Genomic DNA, 10,003 nt, shown 5'->3' with positions numbered 1-10,003 from the left:
TTTGAGGCAAGCTACAGTCCAGGCTAAACTCATTCTGTAGCTAAAATTGGCCTAAAATTTGTAGTGTTCCTCCTCGCTCAGCCTGCTGAGTACAGGATTATAGGAAAGGGCCACTGTGTCTGGTTTCCAGACAGCTTTATGTGGCATGGAAACTTTAAGAGTAGACTTCTAATTCATGAGTGGGAAATGCCTTACATTTTTTTTGTGTGTTCTTTGCTTTCTGCCACCAGTGTTTTGTGGATTCCAGTGTACAAGTCTTCCATTTCCTTGGTTACATTTATTTCTAAGCATTTTTTTTGTGTGTGCTATTGTAAGAGGATAGCTTATTGTGTTTCTTTCTAGATACTTAGTGTACAGAAATAGAACTGAATTGTATATGTTGTTTTTATATCCTGCAGTGTTGCTGAAATTAACTATTTGTTATTTTATAGTATCTTTAAGGGATTCTACAATAAGATTCTATCATCTGGAGAGGTAATTTTATTTTTTTCCATTATTCTATTGATGTTTTTTTCTTCTTTCTCTTGACTAGCTCTTTGTAGGGCTTCCAGTTTCAGGCAGAATAAAAACAGTAGAAAGCATGGGCATGTTTGCTTAGGTCTTCATCATATAAGCAAGGCTATGGTTTGTCACCTATGACCGCAATGTTAGTTGTGAGATTTCCACATACATGGCCTTTTGTTGTGTAGAGGCAAATTTGTTTTATATCTACCATGTTGCTATTTTTAGCCACAAAATGGTATTGGATTTTGTTGATTGCCTTTTAAATATCTACTGAAATGATAGTGTATGTGGTTTTTGTCACTGGCTTTTCTGACACATATCTCACATTAATTGGTTTATATTCATCCAACATCCTTACATCCAAAAGGTGAATCCCAGTTGATTATGGTTTATGATATTGGCCTTCTCTATGCAAAATGAGGATTATTATACTATACACAAAAATTGATGCACATTGGATTAGAGAAGTAAATGCAAGGCCTGAAAATATAAAATTTCTGAGAGAGAAAGAAGAGAGAGAAGAGAGAGAAAGAGAGAGAGAGAGAAAGAGAGAGAGAGAGAAAGAGAGAGAGAGAGAGAGAGAGAGAGAGAGAGAGAGAGAGAGAGAGAACAGTTATAAGTTTTGGCAATGGCACAAGCAACAAAAACAAGTATAGACTTACAAGACTGTCACATTAAAAACATTCTGTATAATAAAGAGTGGGAAAAGGCAATCTACATAGTGGGAGAAAATATCCCCTAAGTGCCTATCTGATAAGAGATTCCTACAATCTACTGGCTAAACAAATATAAACAAAAATAAAATAGTTTATTTTAAAAATAGGCAATGAACTTGAGTAGACATTCAAAATGATAACCATCAAGAAAATGGAATTCAAAACTACAATGAAACCAATAGATACAAAGAAGAAAATGGATTCAGTGGGTTATATTTATATATTTGTGCACACACACACACACACATACAGATACATGTTTGTAATGATAATCAAAGCAAGAGAGGGTATGACACGGGAGGTGCTGGAGGGAAGAGAGGGAGAGTATAAGGTGATGTAATTTTACTTTAATTAAAATATATTTTTAAAAGGAATAAGAAGATATGTAATTGCAGGTTGACTATTTAAAAATTGATGTATACTATAAAAATAAAAGATTGAAATACGAAGATATGCTTTAAAAGCCTACAATGAGATAGCACCTCATATCTTTTGAGATGGTGGTTACCAGATAGGAGTTAACTCATGTTGGTGAGAATATGGAGATACTAGAACACTAGCACACTGTTGGCAGTGTTGTTAAATAGGATATCTACTATGAAAAATAATGTAGAGGTTTTCAAAAATATAACTAGCTTATGTTCCAGCAATCCCATCTCTGGATATTCAAAAGTAATAAAATCAGAATCTTAAAGATACTTCTATATCCCTTTGATCACTGTAGTATATTCACAGTTTCCAAGGTATAGAAACAACCTAAAATTCCTTTAGATAGATAGCTAAATATGACTATGCACACACACATACACACACACACATACATATATACATATACAGTTTATTAGGACATTTAGATTATTATATACATATGCAATATGTTATTACTTATCCCTGAAAAAGAAGAAAATCCTGTCACATTGATAATGTATCTGAACCTAGATTGACACAAATTAATCACAGAATGTCCAACCCTATGTGACTTCACACACATTGACTTTTTAAATTAAATTATAAAATCACAGTTGGTTGTACATTTTTTTTTTAAAATGGCTTGAACAAAAGGAAAATGTCAACAAAACTAAGTGCTGGCGAAAACATAGAACCAAGGGAGTTCTCATCCGTTGCAGGTGGGAAGACAACACAGAACAGCCCGGGAACGTCAAGCAATCACTTATGCAGTGAAACATTTCTGAGCACACTACTCTGTAATGCCAGCTACTAGCTTATACTAGAGTATATCCAGAGAAATGAAAACTTAGGCTCTAACAAAAGCTACACACAAATGTTTTCAGAGGTTCACTCCATAATTGCCCAGACCTGGACATAATCCAAGTGTCCTTCAATGGCTGAATGGGTTAACAAACTATGGTGCATTCATAAACTGGGATATTTATTTAGTGATTAAAAGCAACTGATTGGAGGAATCTCAGAGGCTTTTGGAAAGGCATTCCCTAGTGAAAGAGTCCCATCTCAAAAGATTACTTAACTATATGGTTCTGTTTATGTGGCTGTCTCATGTGTTAGTGGAAACTGAGAGACTACAGGGATGTCATACTGGAGGTTTAGGCAGTGGAGCCGGCTGCATTCAGGTTGATATGGTGGCTGTGTGCATGCATATGAGCTCTGAGATCCACAGGTCTGTACTTGTGGACATGATGATTAACAGGTAAGGCTGGAGACGTGGCTTAGTGGCTAAGGGCCACTGTGCTCCCAGAAGACCTGAGTTTGGATCCTATAGTACTAGCTTCTAACCATCTGTAAATTCCAGGGCATCTAACACCCTCTTGTGGCCTCTGAGGCACCTGCATGTATGCACACACACACATGCACACACACAGACATATAAATAAATTTTTAAAAAAATCTTAAAAAGGAAAGAAGTCATCTAAATGTCAGGCATAATGATACATACACGCCTTTAATCCCAGCACTTAGAAGGCAGAGAGACAGGTGGGTCTCTGTCTAGTCTACATAATGAGTTCCAGGACAGATAGAGTTACACAGTGAGACCCTGTCATAAATCAATCAATCAATCAAACAAACAAACAGACGAATGCATTTTTAAAAGAATTAATCTATGGAGAATGGTTGTGATGTCCTTGCTCCCCAGGGAGGAGGATGGCTGCATGTATTCCTACACTTGTGGCCCGTCACTCAGTGCTGACTCAGCTTTGATATCACTTCTTCATCAAGACAGCTGCCAAAATACCTTCCTGTTGTGTTTTATTAAAAAAAAAGAAGAAGAAGAAGAAAGAAAGAGCCAGGATATGTTTGGTAGAAGTGCAGTATGGTAAGGTGGGAGGGAGTGCCTCTATGGGCCTATGCTGAGGCATCCCTTCCCCCTGAGGGACCAGCCATATGATGGATATAGTATGGAACAGAGTTTATTTAGGGCATGCGGAGGGGAGTTGAGAAGGGAGTAGAGACAGAGAAAAGAGAGAGAGGGTGGGGAGAGGGAGAAAGGGAGAGAGACAGAGACAGAGACACAGAGAGACACACAGAGAAGAGAAGAGAGGAGAAGAGAAGAGGAGAGGAGAGGAGAGGAGAGGAGAGGAGAGGAGAGGAGAGGAGAGGAGAGGAGAGGAGAGGCTGGCCAGTAACACATGGAGAGAAGGAGAAGGGGCAGAGAGAGAGGACAGAGCATAAGAGAGCAAGGAGGGGACAAACAGCTCCTTTTATAGTAAGCCAGGTGTTACCTGGCTGTTGCCAGGTAACTGTAGGGCAGAGCCTAGAAGGAAAGCTAACACCCCCAGTTTTCAACCAACCCCCCTCAACCAATGAACTGACAAAAGAGATAAAAGCAGAAAGATCTTTGATCCCTCTCTCTTGTTTCTTTCAATCCCACATGCAAATCATCACTGAGCATTTGCCAGTGTTTCATCCAGAATAGGTCCTGAGTCTATACAAACCAGGCTACTGCCATCTTTGGCTTCAGACGTGGCAGTGACTTCCTTGCTGCCCTTGTTCTCGATCACTGTCTCTTCCCAACACGGGAATCACAGTAAATCCCATGTAAACAAATGTCATGTCACTTGTCCACATGCAACCCTTCCAAAGCTACCTAGTATATTTAGAAGAAAATCAAAGACTCTTTGGTGAATTAAATAATAAATAAGTCCTGGCTGTGGGTTCACTACCCACTTCAATGTTCTGTGTTCCCGAAAGACACACACACACACACACACACACACACACACACATTTTTATATGCCTTAAGCATTTCAATCGCTGGGCCACTGCCTAATCTCTACATGGTTAATCCCAAGTTATTACTTACTAAATTTTATGTTCTACCTTGGCTGCTCTGAACCCACAGTGCTCTGGGCCACACCCTCCAGACTCCTTCACATGGCTGCCATGCCTCTCTGTTCTGCATTCTGTTCTGCATTTGTGTCTTTACTCTCCTGGCATTATGGATCTCTTCTTCCTCATTCCTTTCCTGGTCCCAACCTGGGAATCCTAAGGTCTCACCTCTCTATCTGCTCTGCCCAGCTATTAGCTGCTGACATCTTTATTTACCAGTCCGAACCATCAGGGGGCAGGTTCCCAGAAGCTAAATGCAGATGCTTGTGTAAGCAGTTTTGGGGACCCAAATTAACATTAGAGTACAAGTAACATTAGGCCAAACCTCCAGAGGCCTCCAGTTTGGCACCACCCACTTCTGGTTGCCCAGTTGTTCCCTTACCCACTCCTTACTCCCTGTTGCACTGTGTTCCAGTCTCAATGGAATACGTCATGCTTAGCCCCTCCCCAGTATTGTTTTCTCTGTCAGGAGATGTCCTTTCCCATGGATCTGTCCAGTTCCTACTTCCAATCATTTAAGACCTCAGTCAAATCGTTCCCCATAAAGAGTGTGCTGAATAACACCCTGCCCTGACCCTCCCAGCCCCCTGAGAGTTCTGCTCTCACTGTCGCCTCTTCTCTCTCAGTCCTTATCTTTGGCTATCCTAACTCTCCATTCTCAAGAGGCAAGCTCACCTCACTGCCCAACCCCTGATGACTCCTCTAGAGTTATTCTGCCTTGTGTTGGGGAGCATGCCAAGCATGTTTCTGCCCTGGAGTCTTGGCACTTTCCTTACCTGCTCCTGGAAGACATTCTTCCATATAGCTTCCTGCTGTGTGTTCTGCTCAAATGTCACTTATTTAGACACCTTCCTGTCTATAAAATACCAGGTTCTTTCTCGCCGCTCATTCCCCTTTATTTTCTGCAGCATTTGTAACAATCTGACTTGCGTGTATATGTTTATTTGTTTCATGTCACCTATCTCTTCTTCCCAGGCTGGCAGACACAAGAACGAGGACTTTGTTTTGCCCATCACTGTCTCTTTTTGAGCTCCTCAACTTCCCTCCAACTGATGTAAGCTTGACAGGTTTGGGTGCAGGGAGGAGCTGTGGATATCAGGAGCTCTGCAGGCTACCTGCAGCCTGTCTGTTGTTCCTCCTCTGTCTTTATCACCTAGGTACATGCTTCCTCCGGGCAGTGACCACGAGGCAGCCCCAGAATATAATGGTTTAAGATGAGTGGATAACACAAATAAAACAATAGAGGCCTTGGGATAGTTAGAGAGGCTTTTCCAGTCTTTAAGATGAGCTTTCCAAGTGTCATAGCCCGAATGTAGATTAGTGGCGTTCACTCTGTGCAGGAGGGAGACTCCATTGGAAGCTATTTCTGACATTCAAAATTCCTGTGTAGTTTAAAAAAAAAAAACAGTACTTGATGGTTTTCTACTATGCTAAGGGCCATAATGTACTTTCACAAGGCCTCTACTGTTTCCTCTGACCATTCCACTTGCTCTTGGCCTCTTCCTTCAAGTCCTCCTGCATATATTTTCCCTGTCTGTCAATAGCATCTACTCCAAGAGCTTTGTCCATTTGGATGACTCTTCTTGTTCAAGCTTTGTGTTATTGACACTTCCTTGCCTTTCCCATCTCATCTTAAGCCTTGCTTCTTGAAGAGAAGCCTCTGTGACATTCAGAAAAATCCAAGTTCTATATAAGACTTTTAAGCTGCTTAACCCCTCCCCTGAGTGCCCTGAGTCACAGTAACTTGGCATGTATGCTGGGTAACTATGATCTCCAACTTGACTGGCTTGAGAGATTCCTTGAAGAACAGCAAAGCACATTTCTAGGTGCATCTACCAGGGCATTTCCAGAGACAACTGACAAGTAGGACAGCAATGGAGGGTGAAAGACCCATGCTGAATGTGAGTGACATCATCCAATAGGCTGGGTCTGCATAGAATAAAAATGGAAAAAGACAAAGCCAGAGAATGTGTGCAAAGTCCACTCTTCTCCAGTGAATCCATCAATTACAGCAGCCATCACCCATGGATAGCCAGCTCTCAGCTCTTTGGCCTTTCAGCATAGACTCACTGGATAGCTCTCTGGGGAGCTTCCAGGCCTCCAGGCCTTCAGGTCTTAGACTGAGACAGCATCACTGGTCCCCAAGATCTGAGGCTTTCAGACTCTTGGATTGAGTTCTCCACCTTGCAAACAGCATGTTGGATGGTCCTCTCTTCAGGATTCAGTGGCCCTGGTACATTTCTCTTTATAATTACACACACGCTCACTCACTCACTCACTCACATGCACACACACTCATACATGTATATGCACATACACACATGCACACACATACACAAAAACACACACACGAACACATAAATGAAAACACACATACACAGACACATAGTCACACTCACATGCACACAAACATATATGTATATGCACATGGACACACACAAACCACACATACACACACACACACATATACACACATCCACCTCTTTGACTAATAAAGTGTGTATTTCATTTACTATTTCCTCCACATACCCATAAGAAAAGAGTTGTGGTTCCCTTTGTCTACCATTAAGTCTTCTGGAATCTGTCATGATGTGGCATGGAACAGTTTTCAATAAATACTTATCAAATAGGAATATTTGTTCATGGGACAAGAGTGGCTCATTTTTCTGTACAGTCCCAGTGCCAGGATAAAGTGGCAAGTGCTTTATTAGTTGTTCTCAAGCTGTGGGTCACAACCCCTTTGGGGGTCGCAGATCAGATATCCTGCATGTCAGATATTACATTATGATTCTTAACAGTAGTAAAATTACAGTTATATGGAGTAGCAACAAAATGATTTTATGGTTGGGGTCACCACAACATGAGGAAGTATAGTGGAGGGTCTCAACCTTAGGAAGGTTGGGAACCACTGGTTTAAACAAACTTCACGGTAACATATTAAGCCCTAGCCCCTTGATAGAGAGTATGAATGCTGTTATGGTCTAGAGAGAGGGGGGACTAGGGCAGGTGAGTTTCTAGAGGGAGAGGAGATAAATCCTGAACTAATGAGCCCCATCTTTGGACTTGGAGGAATCCTTACTGTTTGTTGGTAGTGTCACAGGATTAATCCTACTAGCCAATAACAGAGCTGCTGCTCAAAAGAACTTTTTGTGAACAACATTATGTGAAATTCTCTTTCTACCATTTTACTAAAACACCGCAGATGAGCGTAAGAATAGATCAGTGAAATCAGCTCACAGTCAGGTAACTTTAGAGCTGCTGTGTCCTGTTGTGAACCTCTTGACTAAGCAGTTTGTGCATAGGGCAGGAGTTTCCAAGGTCCAGGTAGTACTCCCTGTTGGTGAGGGGGTGGAGTGAGTCCATCTGCGAAGGGAAAACACACTGGTCAGATGGCCATGCTAGCTTCTTACCTGAGATGCCCAGAGCTGTGCCTGCTCTGTTAGCCAATTCTTTAACCTCGGTCCTTTGAGTGAGCTTTTCTGGAGTGACTGAGTCAGTGTGTGTTAGCCTTCTTGCTCACTGGAATCATGTAGGGGAGATTTAAGTGTACAGATGTCTCAGTTCTCCCTGACACCAATTCCATTTGAGTCTCTGGGGTGAGGTCTAGCACTGGAATTACAGAGAAGCTCCTGTGTACGTGCAGCCAGAGTTGACCACACCATGAGACATATTAGTGCCAGGGATGGACTTCATTTCTCTCTCTTTCTTGTTTCCTTTCCAGTTTGCAGATAGATCAAAGGATGGTGTATATGTTGGACAGACTTCTATGATGGACACTCATGATCCTGACTCTGACACTTTTTATGCAAACTGTGTCCCTTTAGTATTGGTTAGACTTGAACTCACCTCAACTTAATCATCTAGAAGAAAATGACCAGTAGGAAGAACAGTGAGACAGGAAGTCCTGCATAATCCAAAAGTTTGTGTGATCAGTTCATAGTTAGCCCCTGCCTGTGGCATTTTAGCCTCTGGCTCTTCGTTCTCCCTGACTCTAACTCCAACTCTGAAGGGAAGATGTACGGGTTGCTGACCCATGGCACTGTGCACATCACTAACAGAACCTTCTCTCAAGGCAGCTAGTTCTGCCTATGCCTTCTTTTCACTATCTGCTGATGAGGGTGTCCTTGTCTGAACTGGGAGCTGGCATCGCAGCTTCTTCTTCTCTCAGCTGAGACAGTCTTCCTTTCACAGTGGAGTTAGAGCAGCATCCTTCACAATGTGGCCATGGAAGCTGCTTACCTGGTTGATTATGACATCTGTTACTACACTGCAGGTTCAAGCACCAGGGGCCAAGGTTGAGCTGGATGCTCTCCCTAGCTCTGGCAGATTACAACAAGCTTTCCAGACCAGCGGGGCTTCTGGCATTTCTTTAGTGGAGTCTGAATTTCTAGACCAAGCAGTCCCTGTTCCCTTCGATTTTCCCCTGGCATTAAAGGAACTGCCAGGAATTCTGTTCCATGCCCCTGGCTCAACTGCCCCCAGAGGGCCAGCAGCTCTTTTGTTGGTTTGGCTCTCTACTTAGATCATTGAAGAGACTTCAGATCCAACTGGGCACCACTCTGCATTTCATTTGTGTCTTGGCAAGGTTACCATATTATTACTTAACTCTGCTGCTGCTACTCAATAAGTGGGAGCTGATTGAAATAACCACAGGAGTTACTGGAGTCCCTTAATTTTAGCACAGAGTTAAAGCTCACTCCCACAGTTGGAAGTTAAAATAGGCTGCCAGCCCACAGAAATGCCCACCCACCACACCTAATCGTCACCCCACTGATGCCTGTCATGGAAGGAAATGGTGAAGTTGAAGAGAATGTTCTTAGAAACAAGGTTCTTCTCCTTTGAGGACACCTGAGGTCTTTTTGGCCAGGCCCAGTGACTTTGAAACCTGCAAGTGGTAAAAATTTGCACGACTACTTTAGTTGCTCTTGCTGGATTCCCAATTTGTTTAACAGGCAGTTTAACAGAGAGCTACTTCTGAGAACAGAAACTTCTGTTTGAGGGTGTCTCTCAGATGAGTCATTCCTCAAGTTCAGATGTGGAAAGAGCAATGACCCTGTACAATCTAGATAGTTAGGAGAGCAAAGAAATAATACTTAACCTGAACCAACTTTGTCTGTCTATCTTCTTTCTCCCTTTCTTCCTTTCTCTCTGTCTCTTTCTTTCTCTCTCTCTTTCTTTCTTTCTTTCTTTCTTTCTGTTTTTCTTTCTCTTTCTTTCTTTCTCTCTTTCTTTCTTTCTGTTTTTCTTTCTCTTTCTTTCTTTCTTTCTTTCTTTCTTTCTTTCTTTCTTTCTTTCTTTCTTTCTTTCTTTCTTTCTTTCTGGAGGAGGGTGTCATAGCAATCAACTGCAGTCCAAATACTACAACTTGAAGAAAAAAATGGATCCAGTGGTTTCTGGGCCAAGACTCCCTTCAAATCTCAGGGCACTCTGTTGTCTCTTCCTATTGAAGAAGACCATGCATCACTAGAGATGTTTTGGAG

At 42.0% G+C, this 10,003-nt stretch overlaps 1 long non-coding RNA gene across 2 annotated transcripts in view; it reads right to left on the bottom strand.

Moving 5' to 3' along the window:
* The window catches only part of LOC116083622, a 23,110-nt gene extending 14,316 nt beyond the window's left edge, over window positions 1-8,794 (bottom strand). For both annotated transcript variants that reach the window (XR_004115806.1, XR_004115807.1), the window contains exons 1-2: window positions 8,370-8,794; window positions 7,761-7,886 (exon numbers count right to left, since the gene is read on the bottom strand). This is a non-coding gene — a long non-coding RNA (uncharacterized LOC116083622). The remainder of the gene's footprint in view (window positions 1-7,760; window positions 7,887-8,369) is intronic.
* Window positions 8,795-10,003: the final 1,209 nt, after the last annotated feature.

The sequence above is a fragment of the Mastomys coucha genome, unplaced genomic scaffold, assembly GCF_008632895.1.
Source record: "Mastomys coucha isolate ucsf_1 unplaced genomic scaffold, UCSF_Mcou_1 pScaffold8, whole genome shotgun sequence".
In the NCBI taxonomy this organism is placed as follows: Eukaryota; Metazoa; Chordata; class Mammalia; order Rodentia; family Muridae; genus Mastomys; species Mastomys coucha.
This window is presented reverse-complemented; position numbering and strand designations above follow the sequence as displayed.